Source organism: Triticum aestivum, chromosome 3B (assembly GCF_018294505.1).
Source record: "Triticum aestivum cultivar Chinese Spring chromosome 3B, IWGSC CS RefSeq v2.1, whole genome shotgun sequence".
Taxonomy (NCBI): Eukaryota; Viridiplantae; Streptophyta; class Magnoliopsida; order Poales; family Poaceae; genus Triticum; species Triticum aestivum.
This window is the reverse complement of record NC_057801.1, coordinates 216,499,175-216,517,713: the sequence shown is the minus strand read 5'-3', so window position 1 is coordinate 216,517,713 and position 18,539 is coordinate 216,499,175.

Genomic DNA, 18,539 nt, shown 5'->3' with positions numbered 1-18,539 from the left:
GCGGTTACACTCCGGCGGGCTGACGTGGCAATGTCTTCAGCAGCTAAACACGCTAATTAACCCCACTCCCAGGACACTGACAGTGGGCCCTGCTGCCTAATTAAACTACTATTAGTTTTAAGTTAGTTTAGTTAACAAAACCAGCGGACCCACGCGTCAGGGTTGACTGGCTGACGTGGAAGTTGACCGGACCCACCTGTCTGTGGGACTAACCAGCCTGAGTCACTGACATGCAGGACCCACGTGTCAGGTTTGACCTGGACCGGGTCTGTTGACCTGCTGAGGTCAGCATGATGCCTGATGCAGTAAATGATTTTCTGGATTTAAAATAAATCAAGAAATCTAGAAAATGTCCTAAACTTCTAAAACTCATAGAAATTCAACCGTATCTCCAAATGAAATAATTTATATATGAAAAATGATCAGAAAAATCCAATCTATCCATTTGTACCATTTTCATGCATGTTTGAACAACCTAAGGTTGCTGTATATGGCAATTTGCATAAATGGCATTTAAATTCCACTTTTGGAGTTTGGATTTGAACTTAAGGTTCAAACCAACTTCATTTAGCATGTTGCTACTTGCATTAGCTCAAACCACAGCATATTGCCATGTCACACTCATGCATCGTATTGTTGCATTGCATTGATTGTGTTCTTCCTTGTTTGCTGGTATTTGTCCCCTCTCAGTAAACGTGTACCGACGATGTGATCGATGTCACTGATGAAGAACTATACTATCTTCAGAAGTGCCAGGCAAGCAAAACCCCCTTGTTCATTCCTATACAATCCCACTCTCTCGCTCCTGCTCTCTTTTACTGCATTAGGACAACAACGACATATTTGTTACTTGCTACGGTAGCTGAACCCCTTTCCTCTGCATGACCTGTCATTGCCACAGTAAATAGATGAAACCCACTAGCATGAGTAGGAGTTGTTTGAGCCCTGATGTGCCTACTCATACATGCTTGTTTGTCATGCCTGCTACTGCTTAGAGTTGAGTCAGGTCTGATTCATCGGAGATGAATCGGAGGTGTGTGAACATGTCCTACTATTGAGAGCTAAGTGTGTGAACACGATTTGGTAAAGGTAACGGTGAGAGGCCATGTAGGAGTACATGGTGGATTGTCTCATTGCAGCCATCCTCGGGAACTGAGTTCTGTGTTTGTGATCCATGAACAGTTACTACCACACATTGGGTTCCGGTAACTCGGCCCCTCTCGGCTTATTAATCAACTTGATCTCTGTCCAGGAGTTGCAACTAGTTTCTGGTGTTTGTAGGTAGTGCTAGTAGTCTACCAAGTTGCACCCGGTACAGGTGGACTTGGGACAGACTAGGCACAGTGGCACGGTGTACCAAGTGGCACCCAGATGGTGGGCTTGCGAACCCTGCTCACATCGTTTGGGGCCGTGAGCGACACCCCGACCGGATCTCCTTGCGAATGGAACCCGAATAGGCGATAAACCTGGACTAGAGACTTGTGTGGTTAGTCAGGTCATGGCCGACACCCTCACCAGGTTTCCGCTTGAAGGTTGCCGAGATACACGAGGTGTACATGGCGGTAAGTGGCGAGAGTGTGTGTGAAGAAGTACAACCCTGCAGGGTTAACATCATCTTTTCGAATAGCCATGTCCGCGGTAAAGGACTTCTGGGTTGCCTGTACAGTTCATAGACAAGTGAAAGTGGATAATCTAAAATACGCAAGATAAGCGTGAGTGCTATGGATGGCGTTCTCGTAGGGAGACGGGAGCGGATCCATAGTGGTGTATTGATATGGTGAATATGTGGACTCGTGTGCGCCACCTCAAAAGAGTTACTTGCAGTCATAGTTTAGGATAGCCACTGAGTCAAAGCTGGCTTGCTGCAGTTAAACCCCACCACCCCCTTTGTTGCTAATGATGCATATGTAGTTAGTTCTGATGTAAGTCTTGCTTGGTACATTTGTACTCACGTTTGCCTATTTTTTGTTTTTGCAGAGAGACTTCAGTCTCACTAGTAGTTCCGTGTGGACTTCGACGTTTAGTTTGTTACCTCAGCTACGATCTTGTGCCCTCGGCAGGATCTGGTAGTTAGTCAGGCTTCTCAGCCTTTTTCATTTGTAGTTGTCTGTACTCAGACATGTTAAGCTTCCGCTTGTGCTTTGACTTGTATGCTCTGAGTGTTGGGTCATGAGACCCATGTTTGTAATATCTCTCTCCTCGGAGCCTAATGAATAAAATACTTGAGTTGTAGAGCCATGTTGTGATGCCATGTTGTATTTGCACACATCGAGCATGTTGTGTGTATGATATTGAAATGATTGGTATGTGTGGGATCTGACTATCTAGTTGTTTATCCTTGGTAGCCTCTCTTACCGGGAAATGTCTCCTAGTGCTTCCACTGAGCCTTGGTAGCTTGCTACTTCTCTGGAACACTTAGGCTGGCCGGCATGTGTCCTTCTTCGTTCCTGTGTCTGTCCCTTCGGGGAAATGTCACGCGGTGTCTAGCGGAGTCCTGTTAGCCTGCTACAGCCTGGTTTACCGGAGTCCTACTAGCCTAGTTGCTACATCCCGGATTCACTCGCTGATGACCAACACGTTCGATGCTGGGTCATGGATGCTTATCCCTGTAAGTTTGTGCCACTTTGGGTTTATGACTAGCCATGTCAGCCCGGTCTCCTCATCATATGGATGCTAGCGACACTATCATATACGTGTGCCAAAAGGCGCAAACGGTCCCGGGCAAAGGTAAGGCGACACCCGTGGGAATACCATGTGTGAGGCCGCAAAGTGATATGAGGTGTTACATGCTAGATCGATGTGGCTTTGAGTCGGGGTCCTGACAGCTTTTGTATCAGAGCTTGACTGCCTGTAGGATTATCAAGCCAAACTGGTCGAAGTTGAGTCTAGAAATGCTTTATTTATATGTAGGGGAATTGATTGTGGGATGGAACGTAAGGCTCTTTTTACTCCTTATACCTTATGCCCTTCTGATCCGAGTCATCTTATCTTTCCTACGGGGTTAAGGAATTAGGCTTTCTCCTCTCTCTATCAGGATCACGTGTTACTAATCCATAGAATCTTAGGATTGTTGGTTTCAGGCCTCAGTTCAATTTCTACTACTTTTAGTATGTTGTCAGCTAAACCAGCACCTTGATATGATGTTGTTAAGTGACTATGCCAAACCTTGTGAATGTCTCAAATATTTTTCTGAGCATTTACAACCGTTATGTTGTCCAAGTCATCCCAGGTTTCTAAATAGTCTGATGCATTTGCAAATCCCTTCTTACCGTTTTGATGTTCCTTTGGCCAGATTAACCACACCAACTAGTGTGTTGAGGTACTTCATTGCCTCGGTATATATGTTGGAGCTACTATTATGATCCTAGGTGTCTTAGAGTACCACCTAGTAAGCTAGCCATGATTTGTGTTCCCAGTGTGATGATTCTGGCCACCATTCTTGAAAGCATCCCGTGATGCCACTTAGTAGTAGGTATTCTACTCCTAGGTTTCTGAACCCAACATTTCCCTACTTACTTCATGTTGTTGGTGTTTGCTAGTTCCTTTAGGATATTAGTAACCTTGCGATGGTTCTCGAGGTTCGTGGTATATCGTTCTTCCAAATACCATGAACTGCTTATGGCAGAAGTTCCTCGCTGATCGAAAGATCACAACCAGAGTGTCTTGATGAGTTCTCCATTCTATATTGTGAATCTGCCAGTTCTACCTTCTGCATGGGTTATCCGGAAGAAATATGCTGAACTCGTTCGACATTATAATCCATGCATCCACAACTCAGAAAGATATATGTTCCTTTGAGTTGTCCCTCTTCAGTCGTATTCCGATCTTCGTCTATCAATTCATAGTCAGGAGTAATTGTGCATTCGTGTTATCGATGCTTATTATTCTTGTGGTCTGTCAAGCCATTCTATTCCAGGATGACTAGGAGAAACAAACTCCAGTACCTCATCCATATCCGGGATTGGGTCAAAGTATTTGTACTCCGCAGATCAAACTGCAATTCCAGATTTTGTTCTATTCTACCTTGGAGTATTACCATGTTTACATCAAGAATGTCATGGGAACTGCACACCATCCTATGAACTCTTGATACAGTGATAATTCTTTCCATCATTGTTCATTCCTCGGTTCCGTGTTCTTGTAACCGGAATGCCGACAAGTGAATCGTGATGTGTGAAATCAATACTCCTAGCAACTCCGTTGCTTGGTAGTTAATGGGCAATATTCTCATTCTTAGCGTGTTGGTTCTTGAATCATCATTCTAAGATAAATTGTGTTGTCTAGTCCTTATTTCTGGTGCACTCCTCGATCAATGAGTTAGGATTGTGTCAATCTCTTGCTCTTCTGGTCATATCGTCTTGCCCTGAAAAAACAGGATTGTTCCGGGCTTAATAACATATTGGTGGTTCGTGATTTTCCGAATATCTTCTCGGAAGTACCACCAGGTTGAAACCTAACCGCTATCTTGGGCTCGTGATCAAGTTGGTTTCTTGTAAACCACCCATTCTCCAAGATTTTGTGTTGGATACCCTGAACTAGTTGGTTGAGCTAAACAACAACTTGGGGAGTTGGAAGATAAAAACTTTGCTTAAACTTAGTTCATTTCAAAGGGATATCTTTTTTATATGTGTGTTGCAGAAAGATGATATCTTCATCGATTGGTCCTCGTGATCAGTTGTTGGATCTATCATCTTATCAAAACTTTGATTTGAGTGTGGGCTATCCTCAAATCAAGTCAGAACCAACGATGTTCGTAATGTTGTCTTACTCGTGGTTGATCCCTCGAGCATACACCATTACATCTGTTGGTCTGACCAATACTATCACATTGTTCACATAACGGTGGAAATCTAGTGATATGGAAATTCCGATGAGTTGCTCTTGAGCCCATCAGCAGCATTTTGTCTCCCCCATGATTGATGTTGAACATCAACCTAGTGTTGAAAATTTTGTAAGCAATGCCTTCGTGTTCCATTCATGAAGCTTATGCTTGGATGGAAGAAGTGACTTCCTCGAATTCATGTGCATTTGGTGCAAGTTGCCACCGTGAGTTCGAGACTGATTGTTTTGTTTTCCCTGGAATCATCCCAGGTCAGTCATGCATGTGTGAAGTATGCTATGGTTTGACAGGCTCGCTACCTCCATTCGATATGTGTCCCTAGCACACCAAGCCACTGATTGACTTGTTCAAGATAAAGGAGTCTGTTCTAAGGTGAAATCTTTGGACCTCCACGCGTGGAGACTCCGATATCATTGATGATGGTTCCCTGTCAGAACTCGGTAGTGTTTTATTATAAGAATACTGCGTGGTCATGCTTGTCTGGGACAGCGTGTTCACATGCTTTTAGCAGAACCAGCTCATGTTTTGGAGCTTACTACCGTAGTTCATTCCCCGAGAATCTCGCAACATCATCTCGTCAATTTGTGTTGCAAACTTTCATTTTCCTTTCTAGACTTGATGGGTCTGGAATATCCTGACACCAACCAAATCTGAATCTCAGGCAGATATGATGGTTGGAACGTTTCCCAAGAACTATAATATTAGTCTCTCTATAACCGGTAAAGTGGATGTCGTGGCCAACACACCCAGCCGGAACACCTACTATTGTAGTACCTTGATTGAGAAAGTTGGCCACCTCCCCATAAGGATTTCGTAGGATATACTCCAGAAGTTGTCCCTTATGGATTCTTGTGTTCCTGAAGTCCGACCTTACTTGATGTTCAAGAAACCAAACATATCTATGAATGGATTACGCTAACACATCAAGGAGAACATTAGAAGCGGAGTGCTAAATGTCTCTCGGTCGATCATCCAAAGTTTGTCCCCTTGGCCTCGCTAAGGTGAAATCTGAGAAAGTGTTATCTTCGTTTGCATCTGCATCCTCCACCGCTATTCATCATGGCAGTATGTTGTGTTGCCAGCATCCTTGACACGGATGTTGGTAAAACCTTGATGAGTATGGAAATGCTCAAGTTCTTGAGGGCACACTCAGTCACTAGGTTATATCCTCAGTATCAATTGAAATGTGCCTTATGTTTGTCGAGTTATCTTATAACTCTAGCTTCCTTTCCAAACTGAGTATGCCATTCCTTCGAATTCGTTCAAACGATCAATTGTGATTTGCCTTAGGCTGGCATAAGGAGTTTCAATGATCTAGGTATCAAAAGTAATTCTTTTTGCCACTGAAGGGAATAATTCCACGAGTCACCTTCTCTAAGGTGCCCCGTTATGGAATCATGGCAATCATTTCATCGCTATCTTGAAACCATTCACCACCCTCTTAAGCGTGGAATGGTTGCCTACCAATTTGAACCTTCGTCATCTGTTTCACTCCCTCCCTCTAGATGTGTGCTTCGTGTCTTAGCTCGAGAGATGTTTCAATGTCTCACTCCGTGAGTTGATCCTAAGTTGTTCGACCTTCGATAAGATCGATCCCTCTAGAGTTTTCCTTTTCCTCTCTTTGTCATGTTAGTTGGAGTTCTCGGGGCAAGACATTGAGACAATGATGGTGATCGTGTCAACGATCTTATGAAGTGCCACCTGGACCGCAAAGATTGCGTTAGTTCGCGTTTCCCCCTTCATCCTACCCTACGCTTGAATCTCGGGACGAGATTCTTCTTTAGTAGGGGTGAGTTGTCACATCCCTAGCTTCTGGCATTGCACTAGGCTAACCTCATGTGTGCATCATGTTTAAACTTTGAAGAAACTTCAAATGGGGATGTCCAAACCCTAGTACCAAATGGAATTCAAATAGGTTCAACCTAAAAATATTTTTAGTGAATTCAAATGGCTTTCAAAAATGTTCATCATTTCTGGAAAATGCTAGAAACCATAACCAGAGGTGTTGCACATTTTTCCATGACATATTTGGTCACTGAATTAAATCATATGTACTTTGCATTTGGGCATTTAAATGCTAGTAAATATTTTAAATGCTCAAATAATTCTGGAAATAAGTGTGGGCTGTTGGAATTAATCTAAATAGAGCCTATGATTATTTTCAGGATTTTTGAAGGCGTCTAACTATTTTTAATAAAGCCACAAACTTACAGAAGAAATAGAAAACTAAGACAAATAAAAGAGAGAGAGGGAAGGACTTACCTGGCAGAAACTCACCTGGCCTCACCCACCAAAGCCCACCTGGCCGGCCTAGTTGGACAGCCCAGCCCACCTCGCCCCTCCCCTGTCCTCTTCCTCCTTGCCAGGAGGACGAGCGCATGGCCGCAGCACGCCGGCATGCGCCTCGGCCACCTCCACCCTGCCCAGTGGCGGAGCCAGGAATATAGTATGAGGAGGGCCAAGTGTAGTAAATACTTTTTAGGGAGGGCCAGCTCATAAGAATACACCATTTTTTGCAACCATTGTACATCTATTAGCATGCATATTAGGCTTAATACAAAAATGTTAGGGGGGCCAGGGCCCCTGCTGGTCCCCCTGTCTCCGCCACTGACCCTGCCTGCCTGCGTCCCCGTCGCCTAGATCTCTCCTGCGTTGCCACGCACCCCCCCCCAAGCCTCCCACTCTCTCCCCGTACCCCTCTCCCTCCTCTGTCTCTCTACCTCACTCATCCCCGGACGCACCCGAGACCGCCGACGAGCACCACCGGAGCCACCAGCATCCCCACGCCCAGCCAGTTACGCCACGAGCTCCGCCTTGGATCTGGGAAGCTCTACCATAACGCATGCGACGCCGGGTTCCCTGAAGCCACGTCATCACCGCCATCTTCATCGCCACGGCCGGCGATCGCTGCCGCTCGATTCACAGCACCGAAGACACCCCCGAGATCGCTGACCACCTCATCGTTCTTCTTGTGAGCTCCTGCTGCTTCCTCTTTGCTCGCCCCCTCCGTTCCCATCCCCTAGCTCCGTCTTCCACCATGGCCGAAGCTCGCCGCCGCCGTGCCTCGTCGCCGTCGTGGACAGAGCCACAGTGGCTCGAAGCCGAGCACACCACCGTGCTCCACACCACACTAGGAGCACGTAGCACGCACCAACGCCTCCCCTAGCGCCCTGCATCGCCTAACCCGCCGTTGGCCGAACTCCGGCCGCCGCCTCCCTCGCCGCTGCCGACGCCACAGCTAACCCCAGCTCCTCTGGCTTGCTCCATTGGATGCGCACGAGCTCGAGCTCCCTGTAGAACCCCTCCGCGCGTCGAATGGGCGCCGGAGCAGCCGTCTCGTCGTGCCTCCGTCGTTGGTTGACGTCACCGGCGGTTACACTCCGGCGGGCTGACGTGGCAACGTCTTTAGCAGCTAAACATGCTAATTAACCCCACTCCCTGGACACTGACAATGGGCCCTGCTGCCTAATTAAACCGCTATTAGTTTTAAGTTAGTTTAGTTAACAAAACCAGCGAACCCACGCGTCAGGGTTGACTGGCTGACGTGGAAGTTGACCGGACCCACCTGTCTGTGGGACTAACCAGCCTGAGTCACTGACTTGCAGGACCCACGCGTCAGGTTTGACCTGGACCAGGTCTGTTGACCTGCTGAGGTCAGCATGATGCAATGATGACGTAGTAAATGATTTTCTGGATTTAAAATAAATCAGGAAGTCCAGAAAATGGCCTAAACTTCTAAAAATCATAGAAATTCAACCGTATCTCCAAATGAAATAATTTATATATGAAAAATGATCAGAAAAATCCAATCTATCCATCTGTACCATTTTCATGCATGTTTGAACAACCTAAGGTTGCTGTATATGGAAATTTGCATAAATAGCATTTAAATTTCACTTTTGGAGTTTGGATTTGAACTTAAGGTTCAAACCAACTTCATTTAACCTGTTGCTAGTTGCATTAGCTCAAACCACAACATATTGCCATGTCACACTCATGCATCATATTGTTGCATTGCATTGATTGTGTTCTTCCTTGTTTGCCGGTATTTGTCCCCTCTCAGTAAACGTGTACCGACGATGTGATCGATGACACCGATGAAGAACTATACTATCTTTAGAAGTTCCAGTCAAGCAAAAACCCCTTGTTCATTCCTATACAATCCCACTCTCTCGCTCCTGCTCTCTTTTACTGCATTAGGACAACAACGACATATTTGTTACTTGCTGCGGTAGCTGAACCCCTTTCCTCTGCATGACCTGTCATTGCCACAGTAAATAGATGAAACCCACTAGCATGAGTAGGAGTTGTTTGAGCCCTGATGTGCCTACCCATACATGCTTGTTTGTCATGCCTGCTACTGCTTAGAGTTGAGTCAGGTCTGATTCATCGGAGATGAATCGGAGGTGTGTGAACAAGTCCTACTATTGAGAGCTAAGTGTGTGAACACGATTTGGTAAAGGTAGCGGTGAGAGTCCATGTAGGAGTACATGGTGGGTTGTCTCATTGCAGCCGTCCTCAGGAACTGAGTTCTGTGTTTGTGATCCATGAACAGTTACTACCACACATTGGGTTCCGGTAACTCGGCCCCTCTCGGCTTATTAATCAACTTGATCTCTGTCCAGGAGTTGCAACTAGTTTCTGGTGTTTGTAGGTAGTGCTAGCAGTCTACCAAGTGGCACCCGGTACTGGTGGGCTTGGGACAGACTAGGCACAGTGGCACGATGTACCAAGTGGCACCTGGATGGTGGGCTTGGGAACCCTGCTCACATCGTTTGGGGCCGTGAGCGACACCCCGGCCGGATCTCCTTGCAGATGGAACCCGAATAGGCGATAAACCTGGATTAGAGACTTGTGTGGTTAGTCAGGTCGTGGCCGACTCCCTCGCCAGGTTTCCGCTTGAAGGTTGCCGAGATACACGAGGTGTACATGGTGGTAAGTGGCGAGAGCGTGTGTGAAGAAGTACACCCCTGCAGGGTTAACATCATCTATTTGAATAGCCGTGTCCGTGGTAAAGGACTTCTGGGTTGCATGTACAGTTCATAGACAAGTGAAAGTGGATACTCTAAAATACGCAAGATAAGCGTGAGTGCTATGGATGGCATTCTCGTAGGGAGACAGGAGCGGATCCATAGTGGTGTATTGATATGGTGAATATGTGGACTCGTGTGAGCCACCTCAAAAGAGTTACTTGCAGTCCTAGTTTAGGATAGCCACTGAGTCAAAGCTGGCTTGCTGCAGTTAAACCCCACCACCCCCTTTGTTGATAATGATGCATATGTAGTTAGTTCTGATGTAAGTCTTGCTGGGTACATTTGTACTCATGTTTGCCTATTTTATGTTTTTGCAGAGAGACTTCAGTCTCACTAGTAGTTCCGTGTGGACTTCGACGTTTAGCTTGTTACCTCAGCTACGATCTTGTGCCCTCGGCAGGATCTGGTAGTTAGTCAGGCTTCTCAACCTTTTTCATTTGTAGTTGCCTGTACTCAGACATGTTAAGCTTCCGCTTGTGCTTTGACTTGTATGCTCTGAGTGTTGGGTCATGAGACCCATGTTTGTAATATCTCGCTCCTCGGAGCCTAATGAATAAAATACTTGAGTTGTAGAGCCATGTTGTGATGCCATGTTGTATTTGCACATATCGACCATGTTGTGTGTATGATATTGAAATGATTGGTATGTGTGGGATCTGACTATCTAGTTGTTTATCCTTGGTAGCCTCTCTTACCGGGAAATGTCTCCTAGTGCTTCCACTCAGCCTTGGTAGCTTGCTACTGCTCCGGAACACTTAGGCTGGCCGACATGTGTCCTTCTTCGTTCATGTGTCTGTCCCTTCGGGGAAATGTCACGCGGTGTCTACCGGAGTCCTGTTAGCCTGCTACAGCCCAGTTTGCCGGAGTCCTACTAGCCTAGTTGCTACAGCCCTGATTCACTCGCTGATGACCAACACGTTCGATGCTGGGTCATGGATGCCTATCCCTGTAAGTTTGTGCCACTTTGGGTTTATGACTAGCCATGTCAGCCCAGGCTCCTTATCATATTGATGCTAGCGACACTATCATATACGTGTGCCAAAAGGCGCAAACGGTCCCGGGCAAAGGTAAGGCGACACCCGTGGGAATACCGTGCGTGAGGCCGCAAAGTGATATGAGGTGTTACATGCTAGATCAATGTGGCATTGAGTCGGGGTCCTGACAGTGGTGTCTCCTAGATTGGCTAGGTGTCACACGGGAGCCTCCGACAAGATTGTGGAGTTGAACCAAGGAGTTTGTAAGTGCAAGGAGATCGCCTACTTCGTGAAGATCTACCGCTAGTGAGGCAAGTCCTCCGTGGGCGACGGCCATGGTGGGATAGACAAGGTTGCTTCTTCATGGACCCTTCGTGGGTGGAGCCCTCCGCAGACTCGCGCAACCATTAGCCTTCGTGGGTTGAAGTCTCCATCAACGTGGATGTACGATAGCACCACCTATCGGAACGACGCCAAAAACATCCGTGTCTCCAATTGCGTTTGAATCCTCCAAACCCTTCCCTTCACTTTCTTGCAAGTTGCATGCTTTACTTTCTGCTGCTCATATACTCTTTGCATGCTTGCTTGATATGTAATGTGAATGTTAAACTTGTTCCTAATCTCCACTTAAATTTAAGAAAACTTAAAAACTGCAACTTTGGTAATTAGTGTCTAATCACCCCCCCCTCTAGACACCTCTTCTCAAGGTCCTACAAGTGGTATCAGAGCATTGGTCTCCATTTCCTTGGTTTAATCACCACTGGAGGAAGATGGATGAGTCTACTTTGGGGAGTCTTAGACATAGAGTGCCTATTCTTGATGGAGAGTATTTTCATGAGTGGAAAAATGAGATGCTTGTTATTTTATGTCAATATCATTTGAACAAGTACATTGCTAGCCCTTGTGCCCCTTATGTTGATCCTATGCATCCTACCCATGATGAGTGAATTGACATGATTAGGAATCTTAGAACTGCCGAACTTATCATTAGAGGATTGCCTAGAAACTTGATTGGATGCTTGCCTACTTTCAAATGTGCCTACTCTATATGGAAATTTATTGAGGAAAGTTTTCCAGATTATTCCCTGAAAAATCTTGATGAAATTCTTCACAAGTCCATTGCTTTGAGTAAAATGAATTCTAGTGATTCTATGTTTGGTGATCGTCTATTTGAGCTTACAAACCTTATGCGTGCCAAAGGAAATGTTGGTATTATTAGTGATATTATTTCCGAAGCTATAAAAATTCATAAGCAAGATCATTGTCAAACTCATTCTAATGAATCACCCTCTCTAGGATTTGATCCACCACATGACGATGTTGAACATGGATACTATGATGAGGATGATGATAGTGACTTCCATCTTGATGATGCAATGAGACATTTTGGTCTCATGGCAAATCTTCGGGGATATATGTCAGGAGGAAAGGAATGGGTTCTTGATAGTGGATGTACCGATCACATGACCGGAGATAAAGACATGTTTGGTGAGCTTTCTGATAATGATAGTCCTCGAAAGTATGTCACTTTCGGTGAAAACTCAAAGGGTAAGGTGGTTGGCCTCGGTAAGGTGGCCATATCACATGATAGCTCCATACAAAATGTTATGCTCGTTGAATCTCTTGGATACAACTTACTTTCAGTATCTAGACTTGCTGATTTCGGTTTCAATGTCTTATTTACTGAAGTAGATTGTCAAGTGTTTTGTCGAGACAACCATAAAATGGTCTTTACCGGTGTGCGTAGAGGTGATCTATACTTTGTTGATTTCACTAAAAAGGCTCAACCTAAAACTTGCTTCATTGCTAAATCCTCAAAAGGTTGGTTATGGCATAGACGACTAGGTCATGTTGGTATGCGAAACCTTGACAAGCTTATTAAAGGTAATCATATCCTTGGAGTTAACGATGTCATATTTGATAAGGATAGACTTTGCAGCGCTTGTCAGGCAGGTAAACAGGTTGGAGGAAGGCATCCCGTGAAGAACATCATGACCACAAGGAGGCCACTCGAGCTACTTCACATGGATCTTTTTGGTCCTAACTCTTACAAGAGTCTCGGTGGAAATTCTTTTGGTCTAGTGATAATTGATGATTTTTCAAGATTTACGTCGGTGTTCTTTCTCGATGATAAATCGCAGGTTCAAAAGATCTTCAAAAACTTCGCTAGGAAGGCCCAAAATCAATTTGAAGTGAAGATCAAGAAGGTTCGCAGTGACAACGGAACGGAGTTCAAGAACACAAATGTGGACACCTTTCTTGATGAAGAAGGGATTTCACATGAGTTCTCGGCTACGTATACACCTCAACAAAATGGATTTGTTGAGAGGAAGAACCGGACGCTCATCGAAATGGCGAGAACGATGCTTGATGAGTACAAGACGCCAACGCACTTTTGGGCAGAAGCGGTTGAGACAGCTTGTCATGCAACAAATCGCTTGTATCTTCACAAGCTACTCGGCAAGACGGCATACGAGCTCCTCACAGGTAACAAACCCCAAGTTGGATACTTTCGAGTATTCGACTCAAAGTGCTACATTCTTGATAAGCATCGTCGCTCTAAATTTGCTCCTAAATCTCATGAAGGTTTCCTACTAGGTTATGGCTCAAACTCTCACACTTACCGTGTCTACAACAATTTCACCCGAAAGGTTGAAGAGACGGTAGATGTGAAGTTTGATGAATCTAACGGCTCGCAAGTAGAGCAATTGCCAATTGATGTAGGAGACAAAGATCCTTCGGAAGCAATTCAAGACTTGGCTATTGGCAAGGTTCGTCCAACGGAGGTGAAGGAGAGTACCTCGTCCGTCCAAGTGGAAGCTTCTACTTCACGACAAGGTGAACCAAGAGTTGACACAGAAGCATCCACAAGTGGGACACACCAAGATGAAGAAACGAGGAAGTGCATCAAGATGAACGTCAACAACCTCCTTCTCCACCACGACAAGAGAACGACAACGCCAACAATGAAGAAGGCCAAGAAGAAGAACAAGATGAAGAAGATGTTCAACGAAGACCCAAGCAAAAGCTTTCACGAGTTCGAGCAAGAATTGCTAAAGATCATCCCGTCGAGCAAATCTACAATGACATTCAAACCGGGAGAATCACTCGCTCTAAAACTCGTTTAGCTAACTTTTGTGAAAACTATTCTTTCATCTCTAGCATTGAACCTATGAAGGTTGAAGAAGCATTGGAAGATCCGGATTGGATAAATGCTATGCATGAAGAGCTACATAACTTTGAGAGGAACCAAGTTTGGACATTGGTTGAGAAGCCCGACAACAACCACAACGTCATCGGTACCAAATGGGTGTTTCGCAACAAGCAAGATGAAGATGGACAAGTAGTTCGCAACAAAGCACGTCTCGTCGCCCAAGGCTACACACAAGTCGAAGGTATGGACTATGGTGAGACTTATGCTCCCGTTGCTAGACTTGAGTCCATTCGCATCTTACTTGCCTATGCTAATCATCATGATATCACCTTGTACCAAATGGACATTAAAAGTGCTTTTCTAAATGGTGAAATAGAGGAGGAAGTTTATGTTAAGCAACCTCCCGGCTTTGTCAATCCTAAGAAACCCAATCATGTTTACAAACTTCACAAAGCTCTTTATGGTCTTAAACAAGCTCCTAGAGCATGGTATAAATGCTTGACCAAGTTCCTTATTGAAAAAGGCTTTGAAATTGGGAAAATTGATTCTACTCTTTTACTAAAAGGGTTAATGGAGAACTATTTGTGTGCCAAATCTATGTTGATGATATTATATTTGGTTCAACTAACCCTCATTTTAGTGAAAAGTTTGGGAAGCTAATGTCGGAGAAGTTTGAGATGTCTATGATGAGTGAACTCAAAATCTTTCTTGGGTTGCAAATCAAGCAAACTAAGGAAGGTACCTTTGTTTCTCAAACGAAGTACACCAAGGACTTATTCAAGAAGTTCAATATGCAAGAATGCAAAGGTATGTCTACACCCATGCCTACTAGTGTACATCTTGATTTGACCAAAGATAGTGAACCGGTTGATCAAAAGGTTTATCGCTCTATGATTGGTTCATTATTATATCTATGTGCTTCACGTCCCGATATCATGCTAAGTGTGTGCATATGTGCACGATATCAAGCTGCTCCTAAGGAATGTCATCTTAAGTCCGTGAAAAGGATAGTGAGATACTTAATCCATACACCAAACTTTGGCATTTGGTATCCTAAGAGGGCCTCTTTCGATCTTGTTGGCTATTCCGACTCGGACTATGCCGGAGACAAGGTTGATAGAAAGTCCACTTCGGGTACTTGTCAATTTCTTGGTAGATCTCTTGTGTCTTGGTCCTCCAAGAAACAAAACTCGGTATCCTTATCCACCGCCGAAGCTGAATATATTGCCGCTGGTTCATGTTGTGCTCAATTACTTTGGATGACCCAAACTCTTAAAGATTATGGGATATATGTGAGACATGTTCCATTGCTTTGTGACAATGAAAGTGCTATCAAAATTGGTCATAATCCTGTGCAACATTCTCGAACTAAGCATATTGAAGTTCGTCATCATTTCATTCGAGATCATGTTGCTAAGGGTGACATTGATCTTAAGCATGTTCGCACCGAAAAGCAATTAGCGGATATATTCACTAAACCTCTTGATGAGAAAGTGTTTTGCAGGTTAAGAGGAGAATTGAACATCATTGATGCTTCAAACTCGGAGTAGAAACTCCATTGGATACATGCAAGACATGAGCTTATGACTAATCCTTGATATTTCTCTTATGATGAAAATCTTATGTCTTGGATATATTTGTATCTTGCATGTTATCTAACCCACATAGGTACTTGGTGGAATCAAATTCCAGGAGATTGTAATCTACTCACATCTTGAGCAATCTCTACATCACCAAGTCTCTACACTATGGTGGTTGAAGACAAGGAAGCACGAAACCATTCAAACATATCCTTTGACATATTCTATATTGAGCTTCATGATTGTCATTTTTGGATACACAAGTGATCTTCCTTGCAAGAACTAACCCATGTAGGTAGATGGACTTAAATTCCAAGTGGTGCTCCAAATTCTTGATGAGCTACATCAACCTTGAGCAACTCACACAAGTTCAACTACATGGACAACACCACCAACCAAGGTATGTTGTTCCATCTTAGAGAAGCTTTACTCCAAGTCATGAGCTAAAGCAACTCGACAAGATGTGAATACATTAAGATGCTTAAACAAAAAATGGCAACCCCATTTTGAGCTTAAACGATGAGTATGACCTATGATCAAGTGATCTCACTTGACTCCTAAGTCAATATACTCTAACATAGGTGACTTTGTCGCCAACCATCTCTAGATGAATTTCTCTTGTGTTCTTTTCTGTGTTTTTGCATTTGTCACATGCATATTTGTTTCCCCTTTCAAAAAAACTTCATCTAGATTTCTTTCTGTTTGCTCTGCATTTTCTGCATCACATTCCTTCCACATCTTTCAGTAAATTCCTTGAAAATCTTTGTGAGATCTTACTAGTCTAAGTGAGCTTAGGTGACAAGTGTTTTCTCTGAGATGAAATCGGTTTCACCGATTTGTTATTTTCGGCCCAACCGAATCCTTTCGGTACAACCGAAGCACACCACTCGGTGCCACTGATTTCACATCAGGAAAAACAGTTTGCCACATATTCTATGTTTCATCTGATCTAGATCCACTCAATGAATCTTGTCCTCTACAAGCATCACATTTTTATCATTGCTTTGTGCTATGTCTCAAGGACCAAACCCATTCGACGGATTCCAGACAACCCTTCTTGGAAATTTATGTCAAAGGGGGAGAGAGAGAACATCAAAGCTTATCATTTAGAGAGAGATCCTTAAGGGGGAGAGAGATCCTCAAGGGGAGAGAGAGATCTCCAGGGGGAGAGAATACTTAAGTAGAAAGTATTTCTCAAGGATCCCAGATGCTTGGTGTTCAAGAGGAGAGATGCTCACATGTCTTCTTGAGGGGAGAGACATGTTCATATGATCTGTTGTGCCTATTTACATTAGCATACATTAGCCTTGATCATCATTCATATCTTTCAGCTCTGATTTTTCAAGCTCTGATTTTCTATTCCCTATCTTCTCCCAGTATCCCATGCCAGATTCAGGGGGAGCAAGACATCTAAGGGAAAGAAATCATTTAAATTCATTGCACATCTTTACTCTTGGGGACATGTCTAATCCAATGTGGTACTTAGTACTCACTCTGTACATGTCATCCCAGTCTTGGTATTCTTGTGGTTTCTTCTGTTTGCTCTGTCTAGTAGATGTATCTGTGTTGTCTAACCTTGTTTACGCAGGTTCATTCCATCCTAAGCCAAGCCAAGACTACAAGGTAAGTATATGCAACACAATCATGTGTATGAGGAATTCTTGCTGATGTACATACTGTTTGCAAGAAGGACTCATGAGCATGAAGGTATTTTCTTTAATATTCTTTGCTCTGATGCATATGGCCAAGATACATGTAACACATTGCCTGCTCTATCATGTCTATGCTCTCACATACTTCTATATTCCATATTTACATGATTGCATACATGTAGGGGGAGCCTATGTTTGTTACATGTCTTTACAAAGCTTTACCTGCTATTCTTTATATCTTTATCTAAAGCTTTGATGTATGTTGTCATCAATTACCAAAAAGGGGGAGATTGAAAGCACAAGTGCTCCCTAGGTGGTTTTGGTAATTAATGTCAACATATCTCTTGTTGGACTAACACTTTTATCTAGCATGTTTCAGATAAATTCAACAATGGAGTGGCATGGACTAAAGGATGTGGGAACTCCTTCAAGATGCTAAGGACAAAGGATTGGCTCAAGCTTCAAGCTCAAGACTCTTCATTTTATGTTTTAGTGATCCAAGATCACACTGAGTCTATAGGAAAAGCCAATACTATCAAGGAGGGATGATGTGTTACTTAATGAGCCTCTTGCTTCATGTGCTTAGTGATATGCTCCAAAACCCTCACCTACTTTCTCACTTCCACAAATGACCTAAATCTAAAGCCAAAATCGGTCACACCGATTCCTCCTATCCGGTGCCACCAATTCCAAAAGTCATAGCCACTGCCACAAACCCTAAGCAAATCGGTCTTACCGATAGGGATCTCGGTCTCACCAAGATGGGATTGTAATCTCTCTGTGTATGTCCATTGCCAAGATCGGTCTCACTGAGTTTGAGCAATCGGTACTACCGAGATTACAATGCAAACTCTATCGATAACTTATTACCAAAATTGGTCCCACCGAGTTTGCCTGAGCAACTCTCTGGAAAGCTTATTACCAAAATCGGTCTCACCGAGTTTGTGTAATCGGTCCTACCGAGATTATGTTATGCCCTAACCCTAATCATATCGGTCCTACCGAGTTGCATTTCGGTCCCACCGAAAAGCCTAACGGTCACATTGTTTGCTAAATCGGTCTGACCGAGTTTAACGATTCGGTCCAACCGAGTTTGGTAGATTGTGTGTAACAGTTAGATTTTGTGTGTAGGCTATATATACCCCTCCACCTCCTCTTCATTCGTGGAGAGAGCCATCAGACTGAGCCTACACTTCCAGCATACATTTTCTGAGAGAGAACTACCTACTCATGTGTTGAGGCCAAGATATTCCATTCCTACCATATGAATCTTGATCTCTAGCCTTCCCCAAGTTGCTTTCCACTC